The following is a 13,698-nucleotide window of genomic DNA, read 5'->3' on the forward strand; positions in this document are numbered from 1 at the left end:
GCTCAAGGTGACCCACCAGAAAAAACAAACAAATCACAATAAAGAACAGATAGATTGAAATAACATTTAAAAAATTGAAATGATGAATAAAAACACAAGGACTGGCTAAAAGAAACCACCCAAAGGTGAATCTGTGAAAACTATGAAAAAAACAATAAAGTTCTATGCCATCCAATGAAAAATAGCCAGCAAGTGGTGTTGCTAAGTTTTGTATGCCAATGAATAAGAACAAACCTCCTTAAAAGATGGTATGCAAAGCCAGGTTTCACTCCCTAGTCTAAGAGCATAGGGAAGGAATGTTACAGGAGGAGGCATTCCCTAACATATATGTGTACTAAAGGTTACTAAAGTACACTCTAAGCTTTGATTCTTAAACCATGTGCTAGGCACTTCTAAAGACTAAAGTGTGACTGTTCCCCCTTTCTCTCTGCCCATATATGGACAACCCCATCATTACAAAGGAAGCACTGGGATTCCCTAGTACAACCTGGGATCCAAATAACCCTTTCAGGGGAATTTCCATTGCATCACTATTGCCCAGGAAGCACAGTCCCATCCTTGATCTCTGAGTGACTGGGCAAAGGACAGAAGACAATGATTAACTGGGCTGACCTACAGTTGCAAAGAGGATGTCTTCCCATTGTTCTGAGATTGGATTGGATTTTTTTTAAAGTATAACTGCCAATCTTCACTTAGGTTTTATTAACTGCTGCAACATCTGGCTCACTCACATTGCACTCACCAAGCTGTAGTCACGTGATTTCTGCCTCTATATTCCAATATTTATTATTGCATTTATATCCCACCTTTTTTCCTCCAAGGAACCCAAGGTGGCATACATAATCCTCCTCCTCTCCATTTTATCCTCCATGGCATGAAATTGCATTATAAACAAATGATGCAGCACACGTGATCTAGTACACGCCTCCAATTTGCACCACAATTGCAACCCCATACATTGGCATGTGGCACAGAATGACGTTATAAAAACAGAGGATACTTCACAGTATTCATTGACGTGAGGCCACAGAGCAGCAATTGTATTTGCAACAAATACCAGCGCAGTGATGCCTCAGAAACGAAAGAGGCTCCAGTGTAGACTCCACCCAAAAGTGAAGTATGCCTTCAATTTTAATCCAGAAGGGTTGGGGAGCAAATATCAAAAGTTTAGGAAGCACTCCATAAAGTGTACTTAAAAGTCCATTGTGGAGCATCATTCTGATATGAATATTCAAAACCCTAGTAAAAACATCTTCAAAGCGAGTGGGAAGTCTTGCCGCTTTGAGCAGTTGACTTTTTAATGTAGGGATATCTATCTTCCGCTACTTTCCCCCACCCCCATTTTACTGCTTCCAAGTAAAGTCTCTTCATCTAATGTACTACAAAATCTGTATTCTCCGGATGCTGGGCATTCCTGTTCCTCCTTCAAATTCACATCCCTTCCAAAATGTTAATCATTGCTGGCAGCCATGGAGCCAGGTGGCCTCATTCGTTCTGTCCTGAGAATCCACGCACAAAAGCAGACACAAGTTAAACCACCAAAGAGTTCCTGATTCCAAGTAGTGTGCAGTGGTGATGTTGATCTTCAGGATGGGAGTGACGCCAGGGGGAGTGACTTCAATGAGAAAGGGATGAGTCTCCATCTTTGATCTCAAGCCAAAGTTGTAAACCAGCTAGGACTGCCTTGTCAGCTTCTTTCTCTCCTCCTCTTACACTACCTTTTTCATTTGTTTGTGGTTCTGTTCAGTCTCACATTCACTGTGTAGTCACAAAATGCTGGCAATATAAGGCAAAGGAGGCCTAGGGCCAAACTACATATGACCACTCTAGCAGACCTGTGTCTCTAATTGTGGATCTGTCCCGGTTGCATTCAAAGAGGAGTGGGATGCCATTTAACGCTCAGAAGGGGTACATGCAGTGATCAAATTAGGGGGCACCAGAGGAGGGCTGGCCCTCTTGCCATTTGTGAAAGCTGCTGTTCTCAAAGGCTAACAGGGAATCAGGATTTGTCGGGAGTTTCATGGAAGACAAGGCTATCAGTGCCTACTAGTCATTATGGCTATATATTACTGGTAGCCCTGCGGGGCTTATCACAGCGGTGGCCCTTCTGAATATGCAGGGTGCAGCAGGGGGAGGGACAGGGCCGGTGCTACCATAGAGGCCACTCAGGCGGCCGCCTAGAGCGCCAAGCTAAGAGGGGCGCCGGGCACAGTACAGCACTCACGCGGGTTGGCTGTGAGCCAACCCGGCCTGGGGATTCAGCTGGGCCTGGGCGGGCGAGATGGCGCCCCACACCCGCTCAGCTGAAGTGAAGCCAGGGGTGGGGTGGGGTGGCTCCATGTTCGGACTTCTGGAACATGCCCGGAAGAGAGAGAGAGAGAGAGAATGTATGGGTGCATGGGGTCTTTGAGTGAATGCATGTGTTCATGCATGTGTTTGTTTGGAGTGAGTGATGCTGAGTGTGTGTGTGTGTGTGTGTGCGCACGTGTGTGAGTTGGGGGGGAATGATTTGGAGGTGATATTCCTATTAAATAATGCATTTTAGACCCATAGAAGTTCCTTTCCAATTTGTTTGCTACAATTGGCATGACGTATTTCTTGCACTTTAAAATAAATTTAGCAGTTTCAAGTTTTGTGCTTCTTATTTTTTCCAGGAAACATATGTTCTTAAAAATCAAAGTTGGCATTTTTTTTGGTGGGGGGCGGTGAAAGTAGCTCACCTTGCCTAGGGCACAAAGTAGTCTGGCACTGGCCCTGGGGAGGGGGCACCCAAGTGTTCATTACGTACTAACCCGGCAAAGGTGGGTTGTTGGGCTAGTTAACAAGCCACAATCCCCAAACAGCCCCTAGGTTCTGTGGGTGGTTTGTCAAGAAACCACCCTCACCAGGTTCATACACAGTGAGAAGCTACAGTATGCCCCTGTTGTGGCTCGAACGTTCAAAATGGTCCCCACTGAAACAAGAAGCTCCATGGGGAAATGCACCCACGGTGGTGTCTCATTGCGTGTAAACCAGTTCAGTATGCCTCTGCATACCAATTGCTGGGGAACATGAGCGGGAGGGTGCTATCGCCCATAGGCAGCTGGTTGGCCACTGTTGAAACAGAATACTGGACAAGATAGGACTTTGGTCTGATCCAGGGTGGCTCTTCCTATGTTCTTATGAATCAGGGGATGGTGCTTGTCAACTTCATTAAGTCCCACCCATCACTATAATCTAAGCATACCTCCTTGATGGCTTTTTAGCAGATAAAGCAGTCTATAAAAGTTAGTAATAAATAAATGAAATCAAAATTTAATTCTCCCATTGTTTTTTGAATTGTGCCATTTCTAATATCAGATTTCTATCTATTTATTTTTTTGGGTGGAGTCTGGCCTGTTGGTCCTATGTAGAATGCAGAAGGGCATTTCCATTTTGCAGTGAATGACGTCATGTATCACGTTGAAGATGAACAGCGTACGTGGAGTTGGCATCTGGTTCTGCCGCAGGGTCTGGTTCCCATGTCTCTATCTTCGTTAAGTGGTCCTTTGCTGCTGAGGAGTAGCTGCTTTAGGTTGAGGATCTGTCTGTAAGCAAGTTCAGGCCTACTCTCAATGCTTGTGAGATGAGCTGTAGATCACTGATGGTTGTTGGAGTTGTTTAAGCTGGGAAAGAGAAGTGAGAGAGGGTGTTCTGTTGTTTTCTTTATTTAAAAAGAAACTGCAGTGGGTTCTTCACCCATGGTGAGAGCTTAGCTTGTTTCTCTATTTGCATAACAATGTACAGTTTATCAAATTGAATGATGGGTCAACTATTTGTTTAGCCCCTCTCCCCTAGTTTCTGGCTGACTTACCTACCTTTCTTTGTAGTATAACTTAGATATTGATTCAGTTCAAAGTTTAGCCTAATTGGGTGACCATATGGAAAGGAGGACAGGGCTCCTGTAGCTTCAAGAGTTGTGCTGAAAAGGGAATTTCAACAGGTGTTATTTGTATGCATGCAGCACCTGGTGAAATCCCGTCTTCATCACAACAGTTAAAGCTGCAGAAGCCCTGTCCTCCTTTTCATATGGTCACCCTAGTTTCTCCCTTCTTTTAAATGGAAACTCTTGAAAACAGAAGCAAACGAGGGCGTGCCTTAGAGTCATCATGGGCGCCAACCAGTTTCTGCTATCCACAACTGACTTTTGCTCCAAATGTATAGAACCAGTTTCTTCAAAGCTCAGCCACGGAGAAAGTTACATTTGTACTGAACACAGTGAATGGGTGCTTCCAAACAGGCACCACTGCTCTTCAAAAGTCATGCCTTTCCTCCCAAGTCTGTAATTAGCCTCATGGCCATTGCCCTCAAAACCTCAGCCACAATCATACTACTATAGCAAGGTATTTATATACACATTTTTTTAAAAAAAAACCCAATAAAAACTGTTACACCAATTCTCACAAGCGATAAAGTTTTCTGAAACAACTATTACAAGATTCTTAAATCATACACTCAGTCCAATCCATATGCCAGCTGAACACATTTTTTCAACTCTTGATCTTCCTCAATGCTTTGCAGGTAATGACTCAAGTCTAGTAACAGAGCATGAATCGTCCCTGGCACAAAGAGGAGTGAATGGGTATCAAAACATTTTATTTATTTATTTATTTATTTATTTATTACATTTTTATACCGCCCAATAGCCGAAGCTCCCTGGGTCATTCACAAAAATTAAAACCATTCAAAGTATAAAACAAACAGTATAAAAACATGATATAAAATACAATATAAAAGCACAACCAGGATAAAATCAGCAGCAGTGCAGAAATACAAATTTAAAATACAAATTTAAAACAGCAAAGTTAAAATTAAGTTTATAGACAAAATGCTGAGAGAATAAAAAGGTCTTCACCTGGCATCTGAAAGAATATAGTGTAAAATTTTCATTCTGATTTCCACATTTTTAAAATTTTATTTTATTATTATATTTATATCTGACCTTTTCCCCCCTCCAAGGAACCCAAGGGGGTGTACATAATCATCCTCCTCTCCATTTTATCCTCACAACAACAACCTTGTGAGGTAGGTTGGGCTGAGAGTCTGCGACTGGCCCAAAGTCACCCAGTGACTATCTATCTATCTATCTATCTATCTATCTATCTATCTATCTATCTATCTATCTATCTGTCTAGCTATTATCTATCTAATCTCCAATAGTTACCCTTTTAAAAACTGGGGAGGGAGATAAAGAGAGAGTTCTTTACCCCAGCCTGGTACCCCCCAGATGTTTTGGATTACAACTCCCAGCATTCCTGATCATTGGTCATGCTGGATGGGGTTGGCAGTGGTTAACATCCAAAACAACTGGAGGGCAGCAGGTTGGGATGGCTGTTCTGTATATTCAGTTGTGCTGCACCAAAATGATTCTTCTTCTTCTTCTTCTTCTTCTTCTTCTTCTTCTTCTTCTTCTTCTTCTTCTTCTTCTTCTGAGTTAAGTCTCTTGCCTTCCCACCACAATCACTACCACCAAGCTGCACAGTATAGAATCTAAGTATCAAGGAATCTAATCTGTTATCTAGTCTAGAGACAGAAAAAATGCTAGAGCTGGGACAGCCATTGTGAAAACTAATTTGACATGCATGGCCTGCTTTTTCCTATTTATAAAAACCAGATGCAATTAACTATGGGTGTAGCCATGAAATGTGCCATTTAAATTTTCAGCCGCACCCTGAAACCAGGCAAAAGGTGTCAGCCAAGGCTATAATTATTTCCATCCAATGAAAGGATGCAGCAATGTTTAGTGCGTAGCATCCCAAGTAAGGACACAAAAGACTTTCCTCTCTGACACAAACATGTTGGATTGCCTTGGGCCAGTCCCTCCCTTTGCTTATGGTTTGTGTGTGAATATGAATGAATCTGGGCTCTGTTTGGTCTTCAGTTACCCTGGTCTCTTAGGTGCCATTATAAAACAAACAGGCTGCAAAGATCAAACTTAAACCAAAACAGCTCTGTTGAAGACAGCTGATCTCACCGCTTCTAGGCATGATGAGGTGCTGCGGTATGTCTCTCAGTGGAGGAGATCAGGCCTGGAGTTTTGGTATGGCTTATGTTCACTTTCAGTTTCAGAGCAGACTGGGACAAAAAAGCCTGCAGCAATGAACTGTATGAGATCAAGCAAGAGGGTGGGAACAGGGGGGAGGACAGAGAGGAATCCAGCCCTTGGGCCAAAAAAGCCCACCCCCAATCCCTAAACTCTCCTTCCATTAGTGCTAAGCCTGTAGATTTGTACATAAACTCAAATATTTTAAAATGCCATAAACCTCCAATGACTGACTGCTTTCCAAAGAAAGCCAACCCTGGTTGAGTGCCGCACCCCCTGGGACTTCTCACCTGGTGCCAGCTCCAGATTTTTTTAGGGCCCTTGGGCAAGAGACCTTCAGTGGGCCCCCTCCCTCAACAAGTCTTCCTGCTTCTCGCCACCATTGTCACCATTTGCTCTAGTTCCTCAACCTCCTTCTCCTCATTGTTACCAATTGCTTCCATGATGGGCAGGGAGCCAATGACCACGTAGGTTGTAGCAATAGCATCTCCTGCTCCTCTTTCTCACCGCCGCCGTGGTCCGGGCCACAGCGAGAGGAGGGTGAACAAACAGGTTGCAATGGTGAGATGGAGGAGCGACTGCAGGGTTCTTATCAGTGGGTCCCTGACAGGATGTGGATCCTCATTTTAGGGTGACCATATGGAAAGGAGGACAGGGCTCCTGTATCTTTAACTGTTGTATTGAAAAGAGAATTTCAGCAGGTGTCATTTGTATGCATGCGGCATCTGGTGAAATTCCCTCTTCATCACAACAGTTAAAGCTGCAGGATCCCCGCCCTCTTTTAAATCTGGTCACACTAGGCGGGGCTCCTGCAGGTTTAACTGTTGTGATGAAGAGGGAATTTCACCAGGTGCTGCATGCATACAACCGACACCTGCTGAAATTCCCTTTTGTATGCAACTGTTAAAGATACAGAAGCCCCTGTCCTCCTTTTCATATGATCACCCTACAATTGATGCTCAATCATGCGTGCTTTAAATGCCGGCCCTGGTTTTCACTACCTGCTCAGAGTAGTAGAGTGAGTGTGACAATATGCAAAGGCCTACAACTGAAATCTGTGGGTCGTAGAACTGCTTAAGATTGGCTGGATCATGTGCTGTGATGGCTTTGGTGCCTATGATGACTATATTTGGTTAAAGCATCAGTTTTTCCTTCAAACCTCAGAGGGAACGGGGCCTCCCAGTAGTCTTCTCTCTCCCCTGTTTTTTTTTTTTTTGAGATGGGGATATTCATGGCTGATATATTTGCATTGTCTGACCTCTCAAGTTATCCAGTACATCTTGGGGAAACCTCCTCCCTTCCCAGCCACCCGCCTCCACATACGTGGGGCTCCAGGGAGTGCTTCAAAAGCTGCCTGCTGGAGCTCCCAGGCACTCCTCCCGAGCTGGCAGTAGGATCAATGAGGCGCTCAGCCCCGCCAGATCGATGGTTGCATTCATGAGTCAGTGCCGGAGCGGAGGCTGATTTGCCCTTGGCAAATGCAGCGGCGCCACAGCCGGATCCTCCTCTGGGGCTGTCTGTGTGCTGTCAGTCTTTATGCAACATCTCCTAGAAACAGTAATGAAAGTGAATTTAGCGCAAGAAGAGGATATGCCAGGCTTCCTGGCCACGCCACTGGCTCACCTGCGAAGGAGACAGAACGCCAGGAAGCGGCGGTGTCACTATCAGGGCAATGGGATCCAACTTTCCTGTAAATGCCCAGGCTGGAAGAGAGAGTGAGAAAGTGCCTGGCTTTGGCTCCTCCCCTTTAGAAAGCTGATAAAAGTTCAAGAGAGAAGCAAACAAGCCATAAAAACGAGCAGGCACAGCAGCTGTTTTTCCGGAGAAAATGGCACCTATCACATGATGGCATGGTTGTGTGAAAGAGATAAGCCCTTGTGAATAAGAATGTTTTTATCGCGGCAAACACATTGGCCTTATTGTCATAAAGATATAAGGAGAGTCCGACCGGATTGGAAGAAAGGTCCATTCAGTGCAGCATCCTGATCTGACAGTGGTCACTGGACAAGTGCTCCTGGGAGGGGTACAAGCAGGGCATTAAGGCAATGACCCTCCCTGTAGATGGTCCCCAGCACCTGGAAATCCTTCCTGTAAATGTGGAGGTTCCATCTCATGAAATCACTCCATGTAAGCCAGTGTAGCGTATTGGATAATGATTGGAACTTGGCCTGAGGAGATTTGGGTTTAGACCAGGGGTGTATAACCTTAGGCCCAGGGGACAAATCTGGCTCTCCTGGGGTCCCCGTCCAGCCCTCTGGGGCTACATAGATGACCTAGAAGGTTGAAATGCCTCTCCTAAGGCTTAATTACAGGCAGTACGACCTTTAGAGACCCCACCGGACAGCATCTGGGGGAGCATAGGATAGTTTGGAGACCGGAAACTGCACTCCCTTTCTCCTCCCTATCCCCCTTGTAGCTAGCACAGAGAACCATGCCAGCTACCTCTCTGTACTTGAAAAATGAAAAGCAGAGCTGGGGGAAAAGGGGGCATTCCCAGGAGTAGGGAGTGGAGGAGACCAGGGTGGCTGCCTTACACATTTCCTATGACCGTCCCAGTCTCCTTCCCTCCAACTCCGAGGCACCACTGCTAGATGGGCAAAATCACCCATCTAACAGAAATGCAAGACGGCTGGAGCACAGAGCCGCTACTCTTCTCCCACCCTGCACTGGATACTTGGCAGCCTCCAAATTCGGAGGCTGCTGTGTACCTGGATAGGATTGAACCAGTAAGCTAAAATATGTTGGTATTTTGGATGTGCCCCCTTTGCCTTTGGCCATGCCCCAAACTGGAATGTCATCTCTGACAATGGGCTTCATCCGTTTCCCTCGAATTATCCCCGTAGCATAAAGCTGTCATTGTTGTTGTTGTTGTTAGCTAAATCACACCCCGAATGGCAGCGCTCCTAAAATCCTTTGCATACCAGAAAAAAATCATTAAAAAATCAATGGATGACTCAATCTGATTTAAATTTGGTATGCTTAAAGCCCTCCTTAATATTTATTACTGTGCCAATTTTGATGTCTTTATCTTTAAAACTTTCACAGATGTAAGCATTTGTTTAATTTGTACTTTAAACATATCAAATCATTCTCATGCGCTTGGAGAACAACAAAAGATTTGCTCCTAAAGATGTAGTTAAATAGGTCGGTTCTTTTGGCTAAGAAGCACAATTAAAGCAGGATGCATGGGAGTACTTCAGTCAAAGCAGATTATAAACTGGAAAACTTTGGAGTCCTTTGCACACAATTCACAGTGATTGCACCGTATAACCCTGGTGTGAAGCTAGATTTCTCCAAAATTGAATTTGGCCCTCGGGTTGAAAGAAGTTTGAAACCCCTGCTTTAAATTCTTCCTTAGCCATGAGTCACACTTTGCAAGTTGTTAGCCCTCAGTCAAACCTACCTCAGAGACTTGTTGTGAGGTTAGCACAAGAGCAATCCCATGCATGCTGTCAGGAGCCCCTTGAAGGAATAAATAAAGTGCAGGTTTTCTATTCTGAACCATGTATTTGTGATTCTATAAGAAAAGATTTGTGGTGATAGAAAAAGAAGCACGGATGAGTGAAAGGCCATAGAGAGGTATAGGGGTAAGCCATGGGTGGGAAACCTGTGGCCAGATTTTGTTGGATTCAGCTCCCATCATCCTTGACCATTGACCAAACTGACTGGGGCTGATGAGCATTGTAACCCAACAACATCTGGAGGGCAAAAGGTACCCCACCTCTGGGGTAAAGAAAATTGTCTAAAGGCATAATGAAAGGTCAAAACCCCATGCTGTTTTGAATACAGGACTTTTTTTATGTTTTCAAGCATATGCCAACAACCATGAGGGTTAATATGGGTTTGTTTTTTAATTTAAAGAAAGAAGGAAAGTCACATAATCCTTATCATAGTCATCTGAAACTTACTTTTCTAACAAGAATCTCCAGTGGAAGTGAGTCTAGTTGAAGTTGTTGTTGTTATTTTGGACCAAATATGGAAATATAAAATCCAATATTAGAAGAAGGGGGAGGAGGAAGCAAGCAAACAAAATGACACTGCCAACACAGACTCTGATATCCAGAGCTAGTATAATGGATATTCTCAAGAGACAGCCAGTGTGGTGTAGCGGCTAAGGTGTTGGACTGGGAGTCAGGAGATCCGGGTTCTAGTCTCCACTCGGCCATGGAAACCCACTGGGTGACTTTGGGCCAGTCACAGACTCTCTACCTCACAGGGTTGTGAGGATAAAGTGGAGAGGAGGATTATGTACATTGCCTTGGCTTCCTTGGAGGAAAAAAGGAGGGATATAAATGTAATAAATAAATAAATGAGAGAGAGAGACATCCATCAAACCAGTGATTTATCACAGATTTGCCATGCCTGGTATGTGGTTTTGCACATGACGTCATCCCTGTCCTGTGCTCATTTCACCTCTTCCCTACATATAGAACTGACTTTTAACAGTGTGGTCACTCAGAAGCTTTTTTTAAAAGAAGTCCAAACCAGCAAACTGGAAAGAAATGCTCTGTAACCCTATGCTTACTTCTGTTTACTCAGAAGTAAGTCTCTCTCTGTTCAATGGGGTTTACTAGAAGGTAAGCATGCATGGGATTTTAGTATGACTTGGATGTAAATGCAGTTGAAACCAATGGGATTTACTCTTGAGTAAGGGAACCTCCATATCTCTATTTTATGAACTGGAGATGCACAGTTTCGCATGATCAAAGCAAAGGAAAATCAACCCTTCACTAATGCAAACAGGTGGAATTTCGCACTGGTGGACTATCAGGAAAAGGGTTTAAGAGGTTTTTTTAAAAAAAACCTTAAAAAAATCAAGGGATGAACCCAATCTGATTCAAACTTGGCATGCTGAAAGCTCTACTTAAGAGCTATCACTGCCAAGTTTGATCTCTTTTTCTTTTAAAACGAGCAAAACAAAACAAACCTAGGTCCCAGTCCCCCCCCCCCCCCCCCACCCTAAACCTTTCCCAAGCCAAGGGGCAGTCTCGGCTATGCCTCTCTCCTGCTTCCAACAAACAGCCTCCCTTCCTTGGAGTTTGTTTAATCTGAGCTTAGGGTGTTGTTTTATCATAATTGCGCAGTTTCAGGCTGCTATACTCTTGTATTTGGCAGAAATAAATAAATATTTTTTAAATATAAAAAATTAACTGCAGGGGAAAGGAGAACATAGGGGGCGGGGCGGAAGATTTCACCAGCATAGTAGCGCTCCAGGTAAAAAGATACATGAGCTGAAAGAGCACAACAGTGCGCACACATGAATTGGGAAACCGCGGATGAAAACTGGATAAAAGAAGTAGGTGTGATGGAGCACAACGAGAGACAGAGATGTATGCAATCTATAGGTTTTCTGCAAACAAGCATTTTTGTCGTGTGCCATGTTTAAGACACAGATACTTGTCTGCAAAACAGTAAATGTTTAACTTAGCACCCATGCACAAACATCAGTTCTACATGGTTTTGTTTGTTTGTTATTGTGTTGTTGGAGATTATTTTGCACACACTGAAGGAACTATAAAATCTGCACTAGAGAGAGAAAACAACAGCAGGAGTTTTTTGTTTGTTTGTTTATAAAAAGCTTCAAATAGAAGAAATGTTTTCCTCTTATATCCCATGGATTCAGTGACACTTGCTGGTGAGGTCTGAGAAGTGCTGAGGATTTTGGCTCCTAACAACAGAACGGATTTGAAATCCTCCCTGGGGCCTTTACCAGTTTTGGGACTCAAAGCAAAAACAATGACGGAGCTAAAACTATAACAAATGCCTAATAGAGAATGTCAGCATTTTAGTAGCTTCATTAGTCCTAGAGAATGAGAAATGCAGGGACACTGAGACAGTATCTTATATGAACAATTAAGTCTTTAGAGTACTGAAAGCAAGCTTTCAGAATACACTGAAACCTTCTTCAGGCTTGAAAAATACATGATGCATGGTTGGGGCTACCAACTTTTGATTTTCCAGCACAGGGTTACCCTGTGGAGGAGGGCATAGGGAAACGTTCCAGGGTGAACCCACAGGGGTAGCTGAGTTAGTCTATTCCAGCAAAAGCAATAAAGAGTATTGTGGCATCTTAAAGACTATCAAATTCATTATGCTATAAACTTTTATGGAGTCCATTTCATCAGAATGGATGAAGTGTTATCAAGAGTGTCAGGTATAAATAGTATATGGTGTGTGTGTGTGGAGAGAACTGTAAACAGTGAAGTCACAAGGAAATTATATGCATGAAGAACTAACAGTGACAATCACATTATTAAATGTGGCTATTAAAAAAACAGCTGCTGCTAATAACACAAACATCCTGGCAGTAGGTAAGCCAATTAACACATGTAGTGTTATATTTTAAAGAGAAAGAAAGATCCTTTAAGCCCATTCAAGCCTCTGGCAATAGAATTGAACCTGTTGATGAATTCTATCTGATTAACATTAAAGTGGCCATTATGGAGCAGAGAAACGTCAAAGGGAGATTAGAAAGAGAGATTGCAAGTCAGAATTCATCTACAGGTTCAATTCTGTAGCCAGAGGCTTGAATCGGAATGAAGGAATGTTTTTGTGTGTGTTTTTATCACAGTACATGTGCTAATTGGCTTACCTTCTGCCAAGATGTTTGGGCTATCAGCAGCAAATGTACTGTGGATGGCCACAGATAATAGTGTGATTGTTACTGTCAATACCTCCTTTGTTTAATTTAGGGTATAATTTCTTATACCAACATAAGAAATGCGTTAAACTTAGGATTTCAGACATTAGAAGTCAGACTGATAATAGCTGCAGTGTTAAAATCAAGGGCCATGAAATAGCTAGCCAGAACAAAATTCCACTTTAAAGAAGAAAAATATTTGTTCTTTGATATGAAACGGGTCCATTACCCGGCTTCGATTTGAGCTGATGCACACAATGATGTTACAGGGTAGATTCCAAGGTATTCCATCGAAAGATAGACTATGTATATGTGGCAACCCTGAAATAGAAGATTTAGCCCACTATTTACTTGAATGTTGTTTATATTCAAAATATAGAGAACATTATCTATGTTTTTAATATGCATGAGAGACTGGAGAGCCAAGGATAAATTGTCCTTTCTCTTACGTGGTTCTAACTATTTTGTGACCCAGAGGGTTGCTCTCTTCGCTCTTAAAGCAGCCAGCATAAGGAAAAAAGAATTAGAAAAAATGGATTAATTAATAAGTTTTTATCAAATGTTGTAATATACAAGGGGTCTTATTAACTGTTAGTCATATATAATATATCATATACGAATTGTATATTGTTTTAAAATTTTAAATCATAAATTTTAAGTAATGTCTGTTTGTTCTTAATGATTATGTGATTTTTTTGAAATGGTCAGAAGACTTATTCAATAAAGGTCATTCATTCATTCATTCATTCATTCATTCATTCATTCGCACCAGGAAACCCCAGAAACCTGGGGGGGGGGGGGGAATGGAGGTCTCAGGCAACCGGGACTGAGCTCCAATTAACCGGGGAAAAGGCTGGTAGAGATGTGTTCCCGAAGGCCAGAACACGTTTTCCAGTGCCTCCCAGCAGCATACACACCTCTGAAATTCTTGATAATACCTCATGCATCTGATGAAGTGAATAATGTCTACAAAAACATTTGCCCAAATAAATATGTC

General features: G+C 43.0%; 1 long non-coding RNA gene across 1 annotated transcript; it reads right to left on the minus strand.

The window, feature by feature from the left end:
• Positions 1-760: 760 nt before the first annotated feature.
• Positions 761-7,768, minus strand: LOC134396595 (uncharacterized). Its single transcript, XR_010025284.1, has 3 exons — positions 7,685-7,768; positions 7,385-7,609; positions 761-3,644 (listed from the first exon to the last, which is right to left on the minus strand). It is a non-coding gene; the product is annotated as an uncharacterized LOC134396595 (long non-coding RNA).
• Positions 7,769-13,698: the final 5,930 nt, after the last annotated feature.

This window comes from Elgaria multicarinata, chromosome 3 (genome assembly GCF_023053635.1).
Source record: "Elgaria multicarinata webbii isolate HBS135686 ecotype San Diego chromosome 3, rElgMul1.1.pri, whole genome shotgun sequence".
In the NCBI taxonomy this organism is placed as follows: Eukaryota; Metazoa; Chordata; class Lepidosauria; order Squamata; family Anguidae; genus Elgaria; species Elgaria multicarinata.